This window comes from Galleria mellonella, unplaced genomic scaffold (genome assembly GCF_026898425.1).
Source record: "Galleria mellonella isolate WM207_F2 unplaced genomic scaffold, CSIRO_AGI_GalMel_v1 utg718, whole genome shotgun sequence".
In the NCBI taxonomy this organism is placed as follows: Eukaryota; Metazoa; Arthropoda; class Insecta; order Lepidoptera; family Pyralidae; genus Galleria; species Galleria mellonella.
This window is the reverse complement of record NW_026442143.1, coordinates 984,229-1,009,452: the sequence shown is the minus strand read 5'-3', so window position 1 is coordinate 1,009,452 and position 25,224 is coordinate 984,229. Positions and strand designations below refer to the sequence as shown.

Sequence of the window (25,224 nt, the reverse complement as noted above, 5' to 3'; positions counted from 1 at the left end):
CTCTGCTTCTTCATTTCTCGTTCGATCAGCCAAGGGAGGAAATTCCTTCTTGATTCTTATAATTTATCATGCTTCAAGGTTAGGATGAATAGACATTATTTGAGATTGCATGCTTCATTTATCATCAGCATCACTACGTCATCACTTAAAATCAAGAGAAATTGTGATTTAATGCGTTCAAATCTCATAATATATTTTTTTAACTCCTTTACTAAAATAAAGAATCTTTTATCTACATGAATAAAGACGCGGGTGCAACTAGTAAATTATGATAAATCAGTATTACTAAAGTTGTAACAAAGTAGAACATTTAAGGTACATTAAAGCTTTATATGTCAATATTTGGGTTTCCAAAACAAAACAGGAACTGTTACGGAATTGTTTACACTTAATATTACTGATGTATCCACTATTGAAAAACGGTTTTTGTACCTTTAGAGACAGAAAATAGAATTCAGTTTCCATTGTCACGAAATCAATTATTCTTTAAGACGTTTGTCAAACAGAAATGTCCCTTTCGCAAAGTTTAAGCGATAAGGCACAGCACTCACAAAGTGTTGGCAAGTGCCAAGTAAATATTGGATCAGTCTGATTTCTGAATTTGTTACATAGATGTAAAATATACCTAAAGGTAATGTTTTTTTTTTTATATATGTATCTACAATGTCAAATCCAATCCAATTTTATTTAGATAACATATTACATTATAATATATAATAGCACCTAACACATCTAAAATCAGATTTGTGTTACCACATATTAGATGAGTATTCTGTACTTGAGTAGGTAGACATTTCTGGAGAGCGGTATTACTTTAGCTAATATTATTGAATGAGTTATGAAATAATATACATTATTTAGCTTACTGTATGTAGATGTATAAATAAATATTTATTTGTGTACATTGCTATTGAATGTTATTAAGACTATTCTTCAGTAACAAACATCCCATAAAAATGTCTTTTGTCAGTTTAAGGTCATTTTTACTTATAAGGTCATTAGTTGCTTTACGCGATCTGATTCTTCCATTTTTTATTTTTGCTAATTTTTGTTTGTGTGCTGTAAGTTATGCAAATAAATTATCTATCTATCTAAGTATTCTACATTACTCTAACGGGAGGCAGGCATGACAAATATGAATGCATATAATGTCTACTGTAATCGTTTTGAGGGAGTAATAGAGAGCTCTCTCTCTCTCTCTCTTTCTCTCGTTCTATTTTTATTAATTTTTAAATTCAACTGATATTGTAAATATGAAAGTTTTTTATATTTGTTTTTTATTCATTCGCGAATAAAAGATTTAACAGATTTAAATTTTCTGGTACACACAGTATAATCTTTAGGTATATGTTCTTGATGCCAAAGTACTTGATAAAACAGGTACTTTTATATTATAGTTTACGCAGTCAAAATCATGGCATATGGGTTTAAATTTAGTAATTTATATACAATAGCATTTATCTTCATGCCAATTACCTCATACAATAGGCAACTAGCAACTGGTTGCAAAAGCCTCTAAGTCCATATACCTATATTGTTTTAATAAACTTAATTATATTAAATATTAACGTCGATACAAAATTATCTACGTGCAAGCAATATTTTCTATAGATAACTATAATATTGAAATTACTAAATCAATAAACGAGTAATATATCTACCGACATTGAAAACTTTACAAGTTTGGGACAAGTTTCGGGACGGAATCTGATATCGGGATATCGTTCAGAACTTACAATTTCATTCCTTTATCGTGATCGGATATATTTGTTTGATTTATTCGCCTGTTTACGAAAACAAAAAGACTCTTATTGAATTTATTGAGAGCGGGTGCTGTTTACTGCAGTAACGGTTCAAGATCGCTCTTGATCGGCACGCGCCGGTTCCAACGACCCAATAAATATTGCATCCTAATTTAGCTTGTTGGTTGAAAGGAATTTAGGGAGGCGTATATCCGGCACTGGATTGGAGTAGTCTGATAATGATTAGGAATTTTCTGTAATATTTTATATTATTTTATTTCTTGATTTAAAATTTTGGCTTGCTGAATGGGTATTGAATCCGAAAATTTTGAATATAAATATTGCTTCAATTATTATTAAGTTCACTGGGGACTTAGATGAAAAACGTATTCGATGGTTTCGGGTATTCTTTATCTCACTTTTCTTAAACACTTCTCTAACAATAATTCTATTTCATTCACTATTATCTGATTTTCAAATTAAATATTTTGTGGTATGAGAAATTGGTTGACAATCATTTGCAACAACTTCGGTATCAGAATGAAATTTCAAGTAAATTGAATTGTGTTTTTTTGATTTTTGCAAAAATAGGCAAAATCAAACACAGCGAGACATGCAAAATCAGTTTTGATGCAATGGAATCTAAATCGCATCAAAAAGATATTGAATATAAGATAACATAACATTATTTTTGACGTCTATTGGATTTGATATTGATTACATCAAAGTCACCCGTTGTGAAACGCTACGTGCCTATGAAGTCTCACTACGAAGTCGTCCTCATACTGCAACACTCATGTAGATGCCATAAATTTCAAATTAAAATTTTAATGTTGGTAAAACGAACGTTGCACTTGTTGGTCGGTGTCACTTAATGAGGTTAAGTAATGTTGAGCACGATCATAGCGTCATTACTTTGATGAGGTTTAGGGACGACATGGTAATAGTTAACTTAAGTACCTTTTTGATTTACAGGATAAGTTATATGAGTCAAACGTGATAAACTGTGAGTATTTTAGGTCAGATTAAATTTCAAAGCAGTTTAATAGTTTGATAACTCTAATAGTATGAATACAAGACCACTAAATACTTTGGAGACCATAAGCTTTATCAGTACGACCTGATCACTTGAAGAAGTTATTAGAAAATAGAGTAACACAGTTCATTTTCTTGTAACTTATCTTTGTTGATACCGGCCACTATCTTAATTATGTTAAAGTAAACTAGTTTAAAAAATAAAATTGACTTAATACACTCATCATCTCAGCCATTATCTATTCACTTGACACATTAGTCTTCCAAAAATAACGATGCAACAAGATTATCATATAGAGTACTGTAAGTAGTGAAGTTTATTATAATATGGTTGATATCTATGTGTGACGGTCACCACTTTCCATCAAGTGCTTGTTATTCACACCTTGTACAATATTAGTATTTATATAAAAAGTAGTATTATTTACAACAGCTGTTGGTGAAGTAGTAGGCAGGCAGATAATTGATTTATGATAGCAATAAATTGAGATTATACCGAAAGCTGCACAGTGAGGGTGTCATTAATCAATCTACATTTTATTTCGTGGAACGGCTCAATAAAACCGCTAGGCGTCTAGTTTGAATATTGGCTCTTTGACGGTAACCACTTATTTATTCTGTAATCTTTGTGAAAGCAGCATACAAAAGTATTAAATTTATTAGACAATGTACATAGGTGTACTCGTGAAATATATATAAAAATGTGTTAGGATCTTTGAATTGTAGATACATACTTTACGTGAGATACAGACATTATTGCATTTGCATTTTCTATTGGAATTGAGATGTACAAGAGGTATAAAAAAAACACTTCAATATTGAAGTGCTTTTTTTATAACATTAATAAAAATATAACGAATACGCTCCCGCAATATCCTACTATATTCTATTAATCACTATAGTGTTTTATTTAAATTCTTATGGTGAATGGTTACATTTGATCTATCCATATTTTGTTGAGTAATAGTTGCAATCCAATGGTAGTAAGGTGTCAACAATTTGTTTTATATATTATTTGAATCTAGATATGTACCTGTAATGTATTTTTATTTTATCTCTATCAGATAATAGCAGTTAGGTCATATCTTTTATAGTTTTTGAAACGAGCTGAGAGCACTTGTTTAAAACTTTTGTCTCAGCGGTTATCGGTTTCTCAAGGTATACAGCCAGCTTATTGCCACTTCAGCTTTTTAATGCTTCTTACTACAAGGTTGCTCTGACTTTCTGCAACTATATTCCATATACCTACTTGCTAAACAACTTAAGGCTTGCTTTTAATATCATCATTATTCTCGTAGTTGTTTTACTTTTATCTATTATAATTGACATATTTTACCTTCAATTTCTCTTTTGCAGCCATTGTCCTGGGGTATTTTCCTAGAACTTACTGGTGTTTACTAAAACACCAATAAGTACAGTCAGCACTAAAAGTCTTTTAGCATATGCAAATTTCCAAAACCCCTGTTCATCGTTGTATACGTAAGCTGCTTCATATATTCGATTAATATGACCTTCATTATGTAGAAGTCTTTTACGAATTTTATACAATGACTTTTATTGTAATAGTATTTAGATGTTTTGAAATCTATTAATTGACTTTTCGTGCTAACTATACAATGAATTCAAAATTTTATTTCTTCCACAATTTTTTTCTAGATTATGGAATTAACCTTTCATGGGTAAACAAATAACAACTTGGGACTTGAGACATGGGATAAAAATGGTTCCGAGGATCTAGAATAATATGTAGGTACTTGTATACGCTACAATAAATTCGAGAATTCAACCTAGCCTTTGTGAATTCCTAAATCCAAATTTACCAACAGTAGCGCAGTGACCAAGTTATTGTTATGGCTGTGACCCAATTGGGCTGACGTCGGTAAACAGGAACGTACCGTGAATGGTAAATACGCTACACTGACTAGGTTGGAGTGGGGTTATTGTGTAAACGGGATGCTGGAGAGAACGTTGAAGTCAAGGGTTAGTGGAAATATTTGTTGCAATATTATATTAATGCTATTTATTGATAGAAATTTGAACATTTATTGATATTATACAAAATAATGCTCAACTCTTCCACAATAAACACTTGACCAATTTCACACTTTCAAGGCATTTCCGATGGTTTGAGTGGAAAACTTGAACTAAAAAGCAAGTAATAAATAAAAATAAAAATTAATCACCTTAGAAACTTCAGATGTTATCTGCTACAAATATTACTTATACTTTAGTGCCTCAATATTTTATTCAAAGTACTAATGAATTTTATTATTTTTATTATCATAAAATAGACATCTAATTATGACCATTAGCGACTCTGATTTCCTTAGATCATAATTGTGAGAAAAAAGTGGTTGCTGAAATATAGCGCTGTAAGAGATCGCATCAACAACATCGAAGTTGTACATGTAAAAGTAAAAAAGTTAAAAATAAAGGTTTTTATTTAGGTTTTTAACATTGACCTTTAAAGATTACGTTATTTGATTTTAAAATAATATGTACAAAAATATTTTTTGGAAATGAAGTAGCTATTCGCACTTGACGTATGACAAACTATTATAGTACCTATAATTACATTTAACATTCAACGAGATTAGAAAATGTTATTCTATCATAATAATTTCACAGAGTCTTTTTACGACGCCGACACTCATAACGTTAAAGCGCAAAACGCGACATTAAATAAGAAGACCTATCTTTTATGTTATTAAAGAAATTAGCGTGGAGAAAGATGATATTTTCTTTTCCTAACTTAGGCTTTTAGACAGTAATATCTGGATGATTTTTATAAGAGTGTGCATAGTTTTTACACAATATATAACTATTAGAATAATTGTCTTGATTTGACTAATAATTTAAATAACTCTTGTGCTATTCATTGACATGTATTGACACAAACTAATTTTAGAATTAAATTTTGTTTGAAAAAGGACAGTTGAGTTTCTTACCCGTTCTTCTCAGCTAATAATTAAGTCTACCTGAACAAAAAAAATTCTCATATTTAACATATAATTAGAAACTTTTGTTAATGGAGCTAATTTATAGTATATATTTTTTTCAATATGTATGACCTAACATTAATCATAACTCCACGAGATATCTATATCTTTGAGTTTCATTACCTACTTACTTTCATAAAGGTTGATCAGATGGCACGATATTTTGATAAATTATTTAGGAACTCAATTCTATTTTCGTTACTTTTAAGTGTAATGATTTTATTTCGCTAATAAGTATATAGCATAATACAATTTCGTATAAAATCTGTTCTTAATATCTACAAACTAAAAAAAAAACTTAAAATAACTAACAGTCTGAAGAGACACTTGATAAAAATGGCAACAGTTTCCTATTAATATGAACAACGTCATGGACATCACAGAATATACTCTGACGCACAAAGTACTATCTATACTGTGTGTATGTATGCTTGACATCACGCCGACTAAAGAACAATACGTCTTAATGTTCATTAACTTGGAATTGGTTTCGAACGCACTAAGTCCAGAGCTGGGAATCATCATCATCAAAATCATATTAATCTTTAACTGTCCACTGCTGAATATAAACCTCTCCTTGAGGTTTTGTCAGTAGTTGCCACCCTTGGCAGGCGGGTTGGCAACCGTTGTTAGGCTTTGGAGATATTTTAAGAGGTACACTGCTGCCCATCCCTTGCCCTCCCTTAGTCGCCTCTTACGACACCCACGGAATAGGAAGGGTTGGACTATTCTATGCCGAACACACGTAAATAATATTTTGTAAATCTGTTTAGTTTCCACAAAACGACTTTACGATTTATGTGATACTTTACACTTTACGGTAGTATGTGTAGATGTGTAGCAGTGAAAATCGATCTTACTGCGTCCCCATCTAAAGTGGCAGAGAGAGTACGCCGCGGTGATGTTAACCCTAATTTACATTGTGAAACTAGTGGCATAAAACCATTTTCACGACATTAGTTTCATAAACTGTTTAACGTGTAAACTAATTTCGTAGTATGTGCACTAATTTCATGTAATCAAAATAATTATGTATACACCGTTATTGTATAATAAAATTAATACGTATTTTGCATTTAACTTCATCAGAGCATAATTATGATGTTATACTCGTATTTATTTAATAAAATTGAAACAGTTTCGAATATTATACAATTATATAAAAAAACTAGCTGACCCCGTAAACGTTGTTTTACCACTTATTGAGAAATATAAAAATCGCAATTAAAATACAGGGGTTGATCGTAAAACGATGAAAATTTAAAGTTGTATTTATTTTTCAATGCTAAATCATAATAAAATAAAAATGGAAAAATTTGTCAAAAAAATAAAAAAAAATTTTTTTTGGGGAGAGTCACCCTTATCATTAACGGGTATGAAAAATAGATGTTGGCCGATTCTCAGACCTACCCAATGCACACAAAATTTCATAAAAATCGGTAAAGCCGTTTCGGAGGAGTTTGGTAACAAACACCGTGACACGAGAATTTTATATATTATATAAGAAGTGAAGAATATCAAAATTGCATATGTAATAACACAGGCATTCATGAGGAGTTTTATAAGAACTGCAATTAGTCCCAGTTTTTACAATGACGGTCATAATTATGTATTACATGTATTTAATTATATTTACAGTGACTTTTTTCATAACAATACGTTATCCACTTAGTAAAAGACTAAAAAAATGTTTCGAATACAACAACAATACAAATAGGCTTTCTTTTGTTTTATTTATACATTTCACTACATTTTGAAATAATTGAGAAGGGATGGAGGGATCAAAAAAAAAAAAGAATAAATAAGATGACTAGTGTTGGTCATTTGCGCGTAAGTGAGTGTAGGTGTTATAGAGGCGCTAATTTCGTATCATCTCCAGTTTTCATTTTCGTCACGCTTGAAATGTACGTATCTATTTTTTTTCTTTTATTAGATATTATTGTATATACCTCATAATTTCGTTGCAAAATCCGAAATATCATCGTAAAGATAAGTGAATTTAATACAATTGAGACTATTTTAAATATTAAATTTAAAGAAACGAAATTTGTATAAAATATTATACAAGTATAAATTGATAAGGTTATCTAAAATTTTGATTGCCTTTACTTATTCATTTTTTACGGGTCTCTTTTCTTTGTTACTTCATTTGCATAACTTTTTTTTCCATCGCAATCTGTCTTGAGTTGTTCATTCGATTTGTTTATATTTGGAAAGTCATTTGTATTTTTCTAGTGGTTTCTCAACTACGAATGTCAATTTAAAATAAAAATACTATTTATTAATGCAGTCTCATATATTTCGAGAAGAAACTTGATCAAAAAAGGACTAATAAGAAATTACTTAGATTTGGTATAAAACATTATTTGTATCGATTACCCATTGTTCACTAGTGGCTAAGCTCTCACGAACCTATTATCAACCATTTTGATGGTAAAATTTCTTTTTAAAGTTAAAAATACATTATTTATTTAGAGAGTGCCTTATGGTCTTGTGTAAGCGTTAATGCTTTCAGTTCGTTTTGCAAATAATATCAATATATGTACATCAAATTTGTGATCATATCTGTTTTTTAAGATATTTATTGTTAGTTTGATTTAATTCATTATGGTAATTTTATTACAGTTACTTGATAGGAATTTCAAAAATTTGCAGTAAGTAGCATAGAATTTTATCATCATACAACCTGTCCATCCTGACCGTCTGGATAAGAGGCGATACTCTATCTTGCGTTTCTTTATTTTCTGTCACGCACAACCAAAGTATGGAAATCATTTCCAGCAGCAGTATTTCCTAATAGATATGACATTAAAACCTTAAAAAAAAGAAGATATTCCACCTTAGAAGGCTGGAAACACATTTGCAATTTCTTAGACATTACGTTACGTTATGTCTATGGGCAGCGGTAATTATTTATCATCTGGTGAGTCGCATGCTCGTTTCCAAAAAATAAAACATGTTATAAATGACAAAAAAAATTAAGCCTTTATACTAATAATGGCTAGATGCGCCTTATGTTTGAGATTTCTTTGTGTTTGATTTCACTGATAGAATACTATTTTAAGGGGATGCCGATAGTATCAATTCTACTCTGTATAAATACTTGTTTTCAAAAAGAAAGAAACAAATATTTTTTATTAACTAATAAAACTTAAATTTAACAATTTTTAGTTGGTAATTTTTTATTCTAGCACCCATTCAGAATGCCATGTCAGCTAATAATAATGGGCAAGAAACTCAGCTGTTGCTATTTTAAAAAACTTGAATTTCAAAAGTCAAATCAAGAATTTACAAAGCTATATTAGTTATTATGTAAACTATGTATTGATAGATTAATATTAGTTAGAGATATGATAATAGCAATTCAAAATGCATTGTGTATACATTAGCAAGTTATACCATATGCTAATAAATGATAAACGCTTGTTTAATATGCAGGTTCATAGTCACTCTGTAATATGTGCTCGTATCTAGTTGTTGTTAGCAGTAGTGAAAATAGGTTTATATTAATAACCATAAATCATTCTATACATACTTGTTTTCGAAGTGGGTATTATGGGTAAACACACATAATATTTTGTATTAAACTAACAATGTAACTTCCTTGTTTAGTTTATAGACAAGTGGTTAAGTAAATATCTGTTTACATATTACTAGCTTTTTCTCGCGACTTCATCCGCGTGACCAGCATAGGTTGATACTCGTAGATTGGGATATAAAATAGCAGCGTGTATTTATCTCCGTCTTACATAGTACTTATATATCATATTGATTTTTTGAGGCGTTAAGATGCCAAGAGGAACTAAAATTTGCTTTCACATTTACTTAATTTCAATATAGAAATGAAACGATCGATTATATTTTCTTTTATTTAATTTTTTTTTATTATTCTTTTTCAAATACGTTTATTAATTATCTATATCTAATATTTCTGAAAAAAAGAAACAAAGAAATATTTTTTTATTAAAGTAAACTTTATTTTAAGTATATTTGAAAAGTCACTTTTTTGTGATTCTACTGCCTATTTGGAATACAATTTCCACTAAGAAGAATAGGTAGGAAACTCAGCTGTTACTTGTTTAAAAAAAATTATTTATGTAAATTTTTAATTTAATATAAGATAGTATGCTATGCATGCTATCTGCATGATAATGTATATAAATTATAAGACAGAAGATAACTAATATTTTTGAAAATAAAATGTGATAAATTTTCTATACAGGTGATTGGTGATTTTTTTTAAATCGAAAACAACATATGTAAACTTTCGTATTTTTTATATTAGTTTAAATTAAGTGATATGTTTAATAAATATTGCTTTATTTAAATTCAAAATTCTTTTTTGTTAAATAAAATAAAACATTAATAAAATCTTTCGGCTTATCCAAACTGAGTTAAAATGTAATTGAAAGTAATCGTGATCAAAGACATCAAGAAGAAGAAGTATTAGAGAGTAAGAGAGAGTGAATATTTTAGGAGTTTCCAATAGTTACAATTATGACGCTGTATGTTTTCATAGTACAATCTTATATTGATTTAATTTGTACTGACTGGTAATTTTTAATTAATTAGTTCCGGCTTAGAATAGGCCACCCCCTTCCCGTGAATGTCGTAAGAAGCAACGAACGGAGTTTAATGGTAGTGGTATAATTTAAAATACTATCTACAATACTTTTAAAATATCACCAAAGCCTAACTACAGTTGCCAGCTTATGTTCAGCAATGAACAGTTTACGGCTGACACGGTGATAATGATGGTAATTTTAAGCAATATTTGAATTTGTAGCAATATACTATTATTTATAGAGATTCCCATAGCTATCTGTACTAACAACTAAACTTAGTCAAACGGGAACCAAGTTCAATAGGTAGGTACGAGTAGTAACAATTTTGGCAAGCTGCCATATTGTCGCTTGTATGGAATATATATACAAACTTATATTGTTGTATAGTTTACATGTTGGTTAACTTACCCAATTTTCTATCTCTCTCTTTTTAAATGAATACAAAAGAGATAGGATTATATTGGCGCAATTGTACGAAGGCAGGATTATGCGGAATCACGTTCTCACAGCTGCAGTGGTATTTTATTTTTTAAGGAAGTTTATATATTTGTATGTAAATTCAAAAGTTAAAAGCGGTGATAGTTCAGTGGGACAACATTTGAGTTTATTTATGTTTGAATCATAAATGTTAAGACGTAACGCCATTACACAAATGCCATGACAGTGACCTTCGTGTATAAGGAAGGTTACCAAGAAACTTTTGATACCAAACGACGATTCTTTCACAAAAGCAATATTATATACTTTTTTATTATTGACCTATGCTTTGGGTTATGAAGAAAAAAAAATGTTTACTGTACTACGCATGAGACAATGTATCTATATAAAGGATGACATTTGAGCAAAGTTTTCTAATGTGTTTTACAAATGATATCATCATCATATTGGCTGTTAACTGTCCATTGCTGAGACTCATGACTATGAGGAGGACTACTAGGCTTATGCCTTCCTCATAAGGAGAGTTTTGCTAGTAGTTGCCATACTTAGCGGGATAGTTGGCAATCGCAGTTATGTTTTTAGTAATGTTTTATGAGGGACGCTGCTACCCATCTCTCTATCATTAAGTTTTCCTTAGTCGCCTGTTACGACACGTACGGAAATGGAAAGGGTGGCCTATTCTATACTAGGAGCATACGGCAATTTTACAAATATATAATTTTTAATAGTTTTATAACTCATGTTCACTTGTGGTGGAACAAATTAATTGTAATTTTATTAAAAAAATATGAGAATAAGGATCACTGTATTTTTAGTTTCTATAATTATGTCTATAGATATTAAGGCATAGTTACTCGTAAAATGTTTTTATTTACTGATATTCTAAAAACTTCATTTTTTCTTGTTTCAGGTAATATTGAGAATCCATGGCTAAGATGATTTACAGTAAATATATTTCATCAATCGACATCTAAACTGGTGGCGACACGTGATGTTCCGGGTCGGAAGGCTTTATAACATGGTTAATCACAGTGATGGTTAATTTATTCCTTATACTCGTGATTGGGACGGGTATATTCAAGAGTACTGCGAATAACTGTAAAGTTTTTATTAATATAAAATTTGTGAAGCTCATTGTATCAATAAAGCCTTCTTAAATTGTTTTTATAACTCTTAAAACTCAACTTTTGTTCAAAAACTCAGCAACAGCTGAATTTCTTACCTGTTCTTCGCAGTACATTCATAAAAAGTTATTATTGATTAAAAATGCTGATTTAAGTTTACATGAATATAAATTATGTTTTTATAACTCTTAAAACTCAACTTTTGTTCAAAAACTCAGCAACAGCTGAATTTCTTACCCGTTCTTCGCAGTACATTCATAAAAAGTGATTATTGATTAAAAATGCTGATTTAAGTTTGCATGAATATAAATTATTTTATTATGTTAACTAGCTTTTTCGGCTTTATCGTTTTCTTATAATTTTTCATTAAAAAAACAAGAAAAAACTTACTTCACTCCATTATTAAAAGTAAATAATATTCCTTTATAAATTTAATCCAATCCATTTTACACTTTCCCAAATGTTCGACATCTCTATCAATCTATCAATCAACCCGTGTAATTTTCAACCTTATCGCTCTTTCAAGTTTCGATCTCAATACAAATGGGCTTTTGTATGAAAACTAAAGAAAAATATCTCAATACCTTTGAGAATGCGCACAAAAAGTTTTCAGGGGAAGGAATAGGTATCCGCCATTGTGGAACGTGTCTACTTGAAAGAGTCGAGAGAAAGGACCCTCTGTGTCACGCCGACGCCGACGGCTACACGTCACAGTGTCTTGAATGTAGAAAGTTGTGATATGTTTCGGCGGGAAAAAATATAAACACGAGTTGTGTTCTTAATAAAAGTTTCATAAGTACACATTATATTTTAACTCGTCTTTACCCGTAACTTTGTTCGTTTGATTGGGTTATATTGATTATTATTTTTAGATGTGGCTCCATGAGAGTTGCTAACCAAGTTTATTTTAACATTTATAATATTAGTACAATTCATTATGAAGGGTCCATGTTGATCCTGATACTAGTCGAGCATTATGGACTAAAATATATATCACTCAATACGGTTATTTTTATAATCAAAATATAGAAGACAATATTGCATCGTAAATAAAAGATCAAAACCTAAAAATTCAATCCTAACAAAATACTGACTAGTACTTTTATACTCAGTATTCTTATTTTAAAACGAATTGAACGTACTGTTCAGGGGAACAATTAATTCGTTAGAGGCGAGATGTTTTGTTTCATTATTAAATTTAAAATATTTAAATATAGAACGTGGAAAAGTATCATCTATTAGTGAACTTTGCATCGCAATAAGCAGGATTTTGCTCCATTGAGAAAAATTTTAGCTAGAAAACAAAAAAAAACCAAGCAACCAAGGGACCAACACGTGAGCTATATTGACTTTAAAAAGGATCATTAATATCGGTTCAAAATTAATTGACCCGTTTTTAGTATTTTAAACGGTTTGTTTTTATAGTCACATTTTTATAATGCATACAGTATGAAAACGAATTATTTATCTAGCCGACTACATACTGAAGCTCAAAGAACTATAAAATTTCATTAGTCCACGTTTCATTTAACATTCCTTAAGACCTTTTGCATATGAAATTTTAGATTTGCTTAATGATAAAGGTGACCGACAGCTTCTGTCTGGTCAGTGAACTTTGTAAGAGCAAATGTAATGCGAGAAAATAGTTCTTGTCAGTGGACGAGTAGATAATAATAGATAGAATTGCAGAATATCGGTATTCTAAAGAAATCAAACAATGATAACATTTTATTTGGAGATATTGAATATTATCTGTATTCATTCGTTCAAACATACATTCTTTATTGATAATAAATTCTTAATGGCAATCCTTATTAATATTTCAAATATGAAAGTAGGTTCTAAATGAAAAAAAAATGTGAAAGCGGTAAACCAATCATCACAAAATATAGTATTCGGGATAGAGAAGAATATAGGCTATTTTTTATCCCTGTTAATAACTTGTTATAATCACACCGACTAATTTGTGACTTTTTTATACCACTGAAGTGGCAAACAAGCATACGGCCCACCTTATGGTAAACGGTTACCATAGCCTTTGAATGCCTGCGCGTGTTGCCTCAAGAAACCTCTTTACCCCCCTTTACCCCATGCTGTAGTCTCTTTGAAAAACCCCAGCAAGGAGCTCATTACATATTCTGAGTGTTCGTGAGAGAAAACATCTCCGAAACCGCGTTGCCCACGACCGTCTATGCTTAAGGGTATGAGGGTGAACTGCCTGTCGATGGCGAGCCGTACGATGGTAGAAAGTAGTCGTGGGCATCATATTGAACAATTCCTCTGATCACAATCCATTATACAAACTGTAAAACATGCAGAGTGAGGCAAAATCTCTCCTACGACTTAAGGATTCGATACCGCTTGTAAGCTTGGAATCATCGACAGTTCTCATAACTCGGCTTTGCACTGAATCGAACGGTTCAAGCTGGTATCTAGGTGCTCCCGCCCATAAGTGACAGCAGTACTCCATGTGGGGCCGGATTTGCGATTTCTAGAGCATTAATCGTTGATCTAGCGTGAAGTAATTAATGCTTTGCTCTAATAAACACGCGGAGTTTTTTGGATGCCAACTTCACCTTATCTTCGAGGTGGCCACGGAACTGTACCTCACTAGAGATGTCGACACCAAGGATTCCAATACTTTTAGAGATGTTAAGACACATGCCCTGGAATTGTGAAGCCACATCAAATGGGGTTTTTTAGCGGTGAACGTATAAGATGTGTTCGGCGGTTAAGCTCATAATTAAATAAATACGACTAAAAGTAAATCATAATATAGTGATATCTAGTCGTAGATAAGTTGGAGCTTGTTCATACTGTGTATAGGTACACGTATTATTAATGCCCTGTAACTTAAATAGGTAATTCGTTGTTGAAAAATTGTGTAGGATTTTATAATAAATTGCTAAAGCCTTAGATATGTCAGAAAAAAGATTCAAAGACATAGAAAAGACTTTGTAAAAGAGTTTATTTTTAATATATTATTATCATTATTATAAACGATGGTAGAGTCGATTCTGGGACGTCATTTTTCTAGACCTATATCTAAAATTAAAATTTCCACTTGATATGCCGAAATCTTTATTCTAAGAACCAATATGAACTTTGTCGTGATATAAAATGTCTATTGTCTTCTTTTAAAATGAAATTAATAGTTTTACCATATTTTACCTTGTATGTAATCTTGTATTCTAGAATTTCTATAAAAAAAATTCTCAAGGGTACAGCTGTATAAATCTGATTAAAATTTAGTTTTTATTTCAATTCATTTTTCTATTTTATTTATTATGTATATAAGAAATTAATTCGTTTTATATGTTTGCCATGTGATCCCGACATAGACTGGGTGTGGCCCGTTCTTTTCTCCTCTTCCCGTTGACTCCCTTTCTCGTGGGTGTAATAAGAGGCGACTAAGAAAACTTACGTCGCTAAAGCTTAACTGCGGTTGCCAATCCGCCTATCAAGTATGGCGACTACTGACACCCTCCCCACACCCTTCCGGGGAAGGCCTATGTTTAACAATGTTCACAAATTCACAATTTATACGGGTAGATAGATAGAAAAATAAATTAGCATATTATATTAGCTTAAATAAACAAATTTTTTATTAACTTGGTTTACATTATGGGAATTATCGTAGGGACATCTAAATTTTTTTTTAAATATATAGCCTATGTTATTCGCTGATAATGTAGCTTTCTTTTATTCTTTTCATTTACGAGTTTCATCTTGTCGGTGCAACTAATTCATGCATCTTCTTCCAGCCAGTTCTATCCCAGGCTCATATCCTTGACCTCCCTATACGACGTGACACCTAGTGTTTCTTTTATCTGTCCCATGTAGTTATTCCTTGGTCGTTCCAGTGTAGCTTTATACAGATAAAAGAATTTTTTAAATCGGTTAAGTAGTTTTTAAGTTTATTCATTACAAATAAACATACGTACAACAAATAAAATATTTTTCTTTATAGCATTAGCATAGATGTCTATTATTTTACGATTCGTTTGTATCTGTATGAAGCTTTATATCTTTCGAAACATTTGTCTCGAAACATGGTTCAGCTAGGGGCAAAGTTATATCGTATGTAGTGACACAAGTTCTACATCATCCTCCTGATACTACATTGTGCTTTTTTCTATACATGATTCAATAAATATTGTTGTCTGATATTGTCATTCAATAATAATATTTCGTCTTGAGATATCTTTACGTGAAATTGTCAATTATCTCGTAATTTCACGCCGTATATCAAACTTTTGTGTAGTATTGTGAAATACATTACTCTCAAAATGAAGTATTGTAATAGAATAATAATATGAGACAGTATTATTCATGTATCAGCTAATAAACTGTTTTCTATCAAACTTCGTCTATCAAACTTTAAACTGTTCACTGCTAAATATAAGCCTCCCTCTATTTGGAGGTTTTGCTAGTAGTTGCCATATTTGGCAGGCGGATTGGCAACCGCAGTTAAGTTTTGAGAATGATTTAAGAGAGACGCTGCTATCCGTCTCTTGCCCTCCTTTAGTCGCCTCATACGACACCCATAGGAAAGGAAGAGGTGATTTTTTTGGGTGTGACATTTAAGTTGTCAGAATTGTTTATGGGAAGAAAGTAAAACGATAAGAAAATGTAGTTTTTATTCACAATTTCATCTGCGTGACCAGAATATGTTCACTGATTAGGTTAAAAAGTAAGCTATATCTTTCTTTATCCCATACGTGTATACAAAATTTTATAGTGATTGATTAAGCAGTTACGGCAGTAAGCGGTAACAAATCAACTCACTTTAATATTTATAGAACAAGCAAAAATTAAGAGCTTGTTTGCCACCTCAGTGATATAAAAACATCAAGAAATCAAAATAGTTTATTCATTGCGCACGTCAGTATATTTTTTTAACTCTACCATTCAGTGAATATTCTTTTGAAGCAAATCCATTAGCACTTCTTGACTTTAAGGCACGCATATAGAGGAAAATACTCCGTGTATCCTAAAATAAACTAATAAATTTTGTGATAAACGCGCCATATCCATAAAAAAACATAACACCATCATACTTCCGAGGCGATATGAGCCTGCCATTGGGGTGGAATATTCTTTGAAGCAGAAAGTGCCGTCTGCAGAAAAAGACTTGAAAGAAAAACTAAAAATTCTAGCAAAAGGCATTCGCGTGCTCGATTTATCAAAGTTATGGGACTTTTGAGTGTGCTCGAATAGTTTGGAAAGCAGTGGCCGTTTCGACGCTATATATTTATCGCTCATTAATTATCTTAATAATAGTTACCTATTGTATATTAATATAATAAAGAGGAATGATTTGATTGTTTGTTTATGATGGATAAATTCGAAAACTTCTAAACCGATTTTAAAAATTATTTTCGCCTATAGAAAATTAATTTTTTTTTTAAATACTATCTTTAGTAATAACAATGTAATTTTTTTCAGTTAGGTAAGTATACCTACGTATAGTACTATTATCTAGGTATTTGCTTAAATAAACCCATTTTCAGTAAATATTAATATTTTAATAAAAACCTTTTTTTTTTATTTTACACAAATGTCTAATATTTTTTCATAGATAAATCAATAGATTTAGAGAAATTGTATCCGACTTCCAGGACTTTTGCCCAAGCACAAACTTGTATCAAATTTTCACTTCGTTTTGCCATGTACTATAAAGAGAACGACGTAAAAGGAACTTTCCTTCCGTTTTTCATTTTATATTATCTTGCCCTCTCCTTCTCTAGTCCCATTCTCTATTTAGCTACCTAGCTTCGTTCGTGTATTTTTTTATTTATATACCTCTATACATTTTATAAATACCAAATTGCCCAAAAAAATACACAAATTTATCCAAATACATTGCACTATTCTTCAAAAATTTCTCTAAGAATTTCATTTCTCCAAAATTTCGCGAATAGAAAATTTTTACCCAAAAAATTCCCAATCTGGCAATGTTGGCAAGCTACATTTTCAGCCATTAAAAAGGTCCGCTTGTATTTTTAACTAGCTCTCGCTCGCAGTTTCTTATGTTATGACACTAACAAAAAACATTTTGCATAATCACCCGCATATAAATGGCGTCGTCAGTTTACAAACGGTTGGCATTTGTAAAATGACAAGAAATTCAATGGCACAGACGCCGTATACATAATGGCGAGACGGATAACAAAGGGATAATAAAGTAATGCATTTGTTTCCTTATTAGCTTGCACTTAGTAATTTACGTACAGACTAATTATTGATCAACTCTTTATTAAAATAATGTTGATTATTATTCTCTTATTTTTTTTTTTGTCGAAATTTCATTTTCTTTTTAATTTCTTATGTGAGTTTTATTAAAGTCTAAAATTCAACTGTAATTTTTTCAAGCTATTATCAATTTATTTAAAAAAGGTGGAGATTCTTAATTCGATCAAGTTTTCGTGCACATTATCTTCAGCAAGTCGGTATAGATTTTTTTTCAATAAAGGGAGAATACATTTAATGAAGATACAAATTTTGTCGCATATAGTTTTTTTTTTTTACTGTGGTGGAATAAAAATAATTATTCTGTACTTGTATCTCTTAAGTCCTTTATAATAAACCTATAGAATAAAGTTCAGGCAACTCTATTTGCATATACTATACCTATGGCATTATAAAATGTAAATTGACTTTAAAATTTATCAAAACTATCTTTGTCGGTAAAATTAAAATGTAAAGCCTTGTTCATACCAATAGCCTAACTCCTATATATTTTTTATTACCTCTGTATTTTGTTAATGTGATCATAAAAATAAATATACTAAGTAAAAATGACACGTGTAGGTATATGCTTTATAAATGCGTCAATATTTTAAAAAAATATTGTCTTTTCCTGTAGATCCTACATAGACTATGAGGGTTGTCGAATAATCCGCATTTAGCAAATAATTTTGCGACATAATGTGATTCTCGCACAAAATGTGCAAGTGAGTTGCAAGCTCCCAATCTGGTTTTTGTTGCTTGCAAGCCCTGACTGATTTAACTTTTAATAGGACACAAACATTAGTGCACCAACATATTTGAATATATTTAATTCACGATATTGTTAGTTCTATCTGGATATTTGTTCTTATGCTATAACCTAGTAATTAGAAAGTGATAAGAATGAAAAAATCTCCAAAAATTGTAAGAAACATAAGTATTTACATGTTTTTTAATTTATGAATATTAAGCAGTTGTAAAGCAATAAAAACTTTGTTTTATTGAATTCATGTTCACTTTAACTTTATCAGAACAATTTGCAAAACTTTTGGTATATTTTAGGAGGATCTGATATGTACATACAATAGGATCGATTCCGAGAAGTCATTTCTCTAAAGCTGTCTCTTAACTTATTATTATTATATTAATATATTTCGATACTGTATCAACCGTTAATTGTTCACTGCCAAACATAGGCTTCCTTCTATTGGGATACTTTGTTAGTAGTTGCCACGCTTGGCAGGCGAGTTGGCATCCGCAGTTAGATGTTGGAGATGCTTTAAGAGAGGCGTTGCTGCTCATCCCTCGACCTCTCCTCGACCTCGAGTTCTATTAGTCGCGTCTTACGACACCCACGGGAAAGCAAAGGGTGACCTATTCTATGACAAGACTACACGGCAATATATTAACAATATAATACGATAATACATTTTGATTGTTTCGCAAAATTACTATTTTGTGGACCGTCATAAATTAAATTTATAACAATTTTGACATAAATCTGTTAGAAATTTAGTTCATAGATTTCGCTATAATATCAAATTGAAATTTTCACTTTAGAGATAGGTATACACGATAAATCACTTTGACTTTGATTTGATTATTGATTTATTATTAAAGTAGGTTATAATTTTGTTATTAAACATATATAAAGAGTTAGATCGTTGTAAATTTTTGTAGCTTATGTTTTTAGCATGTCTATTATTTTATGTAATAGTAATTATTAAGTTTTTTAAGTATTTATAGAGATTTGTTAACGTATAAGCAAATTTAGGAGTTGTAATGAAACGAGGAAATACACGTGGATATATTTAATTATTTTATGTATTCTATTAACTGTAATAATTTATGTCGGCATCATTCACGTTTTAAATTTAGAGATGCCTGATATTTCGAACTCAATAGCAGCTCTTGTTTATGAACGCGGTTTACAGCTGTATTACAAACAGCACTGCGCGACCAGCGCGCAGTTTATTACTGTGCGCGTGCGGTCGGTGACTGTAATAGTAGTGGCAGATTCGATTTATTGAAACCACAATTAGTAATTTCTTACTTCAAGTCATAATTATAAATAAAAATTAACCAATTTATTTTTTGAGGTTTTTGATAATTTCTCAAACTATGTTGGTATATACATATATATATATATATATATATATATATATATATATATATATATACCAACATATGTTACATACCATTTTTTAAAAGGCCGGCAGCACACCTGCAATGCCGTTGGTGTTGTGGGTGACCATGGACGGCGGTAGTCACTTACCATCAAGTGAGCCGCATGCTCGTTTGCCCCGTGTTGTAATATATATATATATATATATATATATGTATATATATATATATATGTATATATAATCTGCAATTGTTTCATTTTTCGCATCACATACTTCGAAGATAAGGAAGAGTGATTTTTTCATAATTTCAATCATAACTAAAAATTAAACAGTTTAGAATAAGTAAAAGTCAATATTTAAATGTCAAATAAAGCCTTTTATAAAATAACCCATTTGGACTAGTAGGTTAATTTTGAAATTATGAGTACCACTTTTAGTTCGCTAGAAAAGCATTTAACAATATTTTTTCAATTATTTCTATTTCAATACATGAGGGCTAATAATATGTAAAACTATTCTAAATTCAAAATCGATAGCATTAGTAATTTCTGATATAAAGCGCTGTGACGGAGTCTGGCATACGGACAAACAAAATTGCAACATAAAGGTTCCTTTGCATCTTTTCGGTACACAATCTTAATAAGCAAGTAACAAAAAAAATATAAAAGTTTATTCATAAAAAATGTTTTATTTAACATGTTATATCAATGATATATAAATATAATTATAGTACAAATAGCTATTACGTATTATTAATAAGAATTTTACTTTTAAATTTTTCTTTTGGACACAATTCCTTGCTTGCATTTTAATAAAAGTTTTACATACTTTATTTTATCTTCGACAAATACAAAACTCTACATTCTGCGAAATGTGAAGCAAAGTACATTGCCCTCACAATAACCTTTGCTTAAATGTCAAACAAAGTAACATATGTGTTTGAAACGTAGTTTCATAAGTTTCATGTACTCGTAAATTGAATATTTTATAGTTTTCAAAGAAATATTAAACATTCCACTAAGGATTTGCTGAAAGAGAACTCTTACAGAGTTAAGCTCATCTGTTATACATCTTTATTCAAAATAAATTATAATAATGCAATTTTTGTGTACAATAAGGTATAAATAAATAAAAAAAGATTTTATCACAATTCTGGTTATATAAGGCGCTCCAAATTGCTCAGCTCAGCTCTGCAAGCATCAAGCTACTCGAGGCTGTGTTAGGAGTTTCAATGTGTAAGATCATTAAAAAACAGAATTATCAATGTAATACAAAGAAGAAAAAACTGAAGTAACAATTAATCATCCACAAAGTTCAATAAACCTACGTGAATAACCAATGGAGAGGAAAGAGTCTGAAGTGGCAATCGTAAATGAATACTTACATTACCTCAAAGGCAAAATTTAGAATTGTGCACGCAATACTGGCCGTATCTTTATTCATTGCATTTATTGATAATAATAATTTGTGAAAACTTTTAATTTTATGATGAAAGGACTACTGTAGTTTTACTGTAGGGCAAAAGCAGTTTCATGCAAAGCAAAAATAGAAGGTATCTGTGAAACATCCTGTCGTTTATCGTCACTTTATGTCATCGTCACTTTTTTGTGAAACAAAATGAATTTGTTTGAATTAGGAATTTAAGTGAAAAGAAAAATATTAAACAATTCAATACAAAAAATAGATTTTTTCAACGGGTAATAATTGAAAAGTAACCCGGCCTGCACTATCGATATCCGCTGTCGGGGCACAAGTATGAAATAATAGGTGAGGATAAAAGGAGATTAGTAAGCCTATTGTGACGGAAACCATCACTGTTAATTATGGAACTCCATAAATAACAATGTTGGTTTCCAAGGAGAACCGCGTGGAGGTCAACCTGATGGAATATATTGTTAGCAATGGGGTTTTTAGACTCTATTACTGTCAATCCTTTTCTCCTATTAAAATAAGTTTATTAGACCTTTAAGATATTTATAAATAAGGGCTTAGGATTTACCACAATTCGTATAGTGACATGTACATTGTTACCCTTTGGTCAAGTTTAATCTGTAATGTTCCTGTGACAACAGCCCAACTATTATTGCGGGCGGACAATGGGTCCGGCGTGACCCGCCGTCCGTCACTGTGACTGATAACAACACGTGTGCTGCCCCAAATGGATTCCGCAATGATTAATGTACACGGATATTCCAGGTGTTACATACTGATAATATGATTTGAAATAAATTATTAAACATAGTGAAGTTATTACCAAGTAGTACGCCTGTACTGCTTACGGCATTTTTTTTTTATTTTTCCTTGGGAATAAAAAAAATTCTCTACTAACTAGTAAGAAACTTTCTGTAAAATATCAAATATATAGGTAAGATTCCTACCTATATAGCTGATTTTTTTTTTATTCTAACCGTGTTTCTACCAAGATTAGGTGGTCAAGATTGCCACCAAGTTACTATCCTTGTGTAGTTTGGTGCAGCAGTGATTAAAAATTCTCGTATCACGATTACCAATTTGTATAAAAATATATCTGATTCTATATTTCTTATTGTGTGTTATTTGTTTTTCAATTTATTTCTACTTAGTGATCTGCCGTAGTTTTGCACTAATCGATAGACATAAAGATATATTAGTGTTTCATTTTAGCTTGAATAGGCAAATTTTAATTATCTTGGGTTACATTATTGTAATTTTCATATGACTCTTTATTAAAAAGATATATACATATATTTATATACCCCATATTACTCGCTGATAATGTAACTTTGTATGGGTGAATAATTTTTTAATGTCTAGTGAATAATTTTTGAGCTTTTCTATTACAAGCAAACACACTTACAAAAACTCAAAGCTTTTCTCTTTATAATATACTGCAATCTATTGCCCTTTAATAAACATCGAATCTTAACCTTTGACTTTGTATCAAAGATCGTGTCTGACTTGATATTTGAGCGATGCAGAAAGAACTTGCTTCAATATGTTTCCCATTGACCAATAGCTTTTCCAGGCATTTTACAAACAAACAAATATATTCCTTGTATGAAACTACAATTAGAAGAGTCAAATTAATTATTTTTTGTTTGAGAATATCCTATGTATTAATCCTATGTTATATACAACAGCATTTTTAAAAATTAACTTATAATGTTTTATACCTGTAATTTTACTACCATATCTGTCTCTAACTAAAATGCATCGAAGTAAGCGAAGATACTCATATCATTTAATATTTTATATTTTACATTTAAATTACACGACCACGCTCCTATGTTATATAATTAAACAGGTGCACGTGAAATAGAACATCGTAATACTGTTTCCTCGATTCAACTCCCTATGGCTCAACATAGCTCGTCAGCGGATTATCGTGGCTCGGCTGGCTGTATGCTATCTCACGTGCCGTGTTTGGGCTGCCTAATCGTTCCGACGAATCGACATTTGCGCCCTAAATTATGTATGACTTTACGCCTACAATCTCATTTATTATTTGCGCGGCCGAGTTCATTTTGCTCTAGATATTTTTCTGAACTAAAAACTAGTTGTTGAGCGTAGAAAATTGTACAAATACATTTATAGGAGTCAAAGAAACTCCGACTCGAATTCACAGTAATTGAATCGAAGCGAGAATTTACGTAGAGTACAAATATTTTTAGATGCTTTCTATGGAAACTGGTATTTGTTCTTCTGACCTTCAGTCGTCGTATCAAGCTTTGACGTTTGAACTTGTCGCAGTAAGAATTTCTTCATAAAGCATTCAATTCTATTAATACTACTAAATGACATTGAAAAAAAATGTATTGTTCTTAATAAATGTTGTTTAAATTTTCTTTTTCTGTAATTAAATGTAAAAGATAAGTTTATCTTTTGTATTTATGAAAAAAAAATTTAATCGTAGAATAGTTTTTACGCTTCTAAAAGGCAGAAATAAATAAATAATACTATATAATAATATACATATGCATATTCGAGATCGCACAAATAAATACTTCTGAATTTTTACTATTTAAAACAACATAAATAATAGGAAATAATAGCATTTTACTTATTAAAAATATACTTATAATATTTTTTTTATTTTACCTAATTGCAATTACGGTGTTGTTTTTGTTTAAAGATCTAAAGTGGTCAAGTCACCATGATTATGCCAAAACACTTCTCGGGGACCCAACGATTCGTCACCGTGGATAAATTGCGGGAGCCCTCAGTCGGCACTCGTGCGAAAATTACTAAGCTATTAGTTGAGTTTCACAAGTAATTAGCACAGAAATACGTATGGTTGATGGCGAGTAAGGTTACTGTGTATACAGTATTTTATAGGACAAAATTTGCATATGATATATTGACAATATATACGGCAGCACAACTGCAATGTCTCTGGTGTTGCAGCTGATCATGGGCAGCGGTAGTTACTTATCATCAGGTGAGCCGCATGCTCGTTTGCTCCCTGTGTTATAAATAAAATAATAATAAATGCTAGTTCGTATATTTACAGTTTCGACTGTCTGTTGTCTTATTGATATAAAAATTTGTAAAGATGTTTAGAAATTTATATACTCGATAACTTTTGACGATTGGACGGTTTATAATGAAATTTTATAGACAGGTGTATCATACCATAAATGTATATATTGTATACATACATCATATATATCTGAATTTATGCAGTCAAAACCGCTGGCCTTTATTAGTTTATTTATAAAATCTATCTTCATATATTGAAATCAAATTTACTGAAGCGTCTTGAATCAGTACTAATAAAGAGATTACGCTGAAGCGAGCTACCATTTCGACTCTATAAAATTTTATTCTGTATATGATTCAACTTTGTAACACCTAGTATGCCACGCACCCTTGAAATGGGGGTATATAATAACAACGTAAACATGGTAAGAAACTGTCAAAAATTTGATAAGAGTTAATTGTCAGGATTTAATCATCAGAACTTGCTTCGACCTATAAACAATCTT

The 25,224-nt window shown here is 30.7% G+C and overlaps 1 protein-coding gene across 2 annotated transcripts in view; it reads left to right on the top strand.

Moving 5' to 3' along the window:
• Window positions 1-25,224, top strand: part of LOC116412897 (uncharacterized) — a 271,549-nt gene that overhangs the window by 156,968 nt on the left and 89,357 nt on the right. The gene's annotated exons all lie outside the window — the stretch shown is intronic.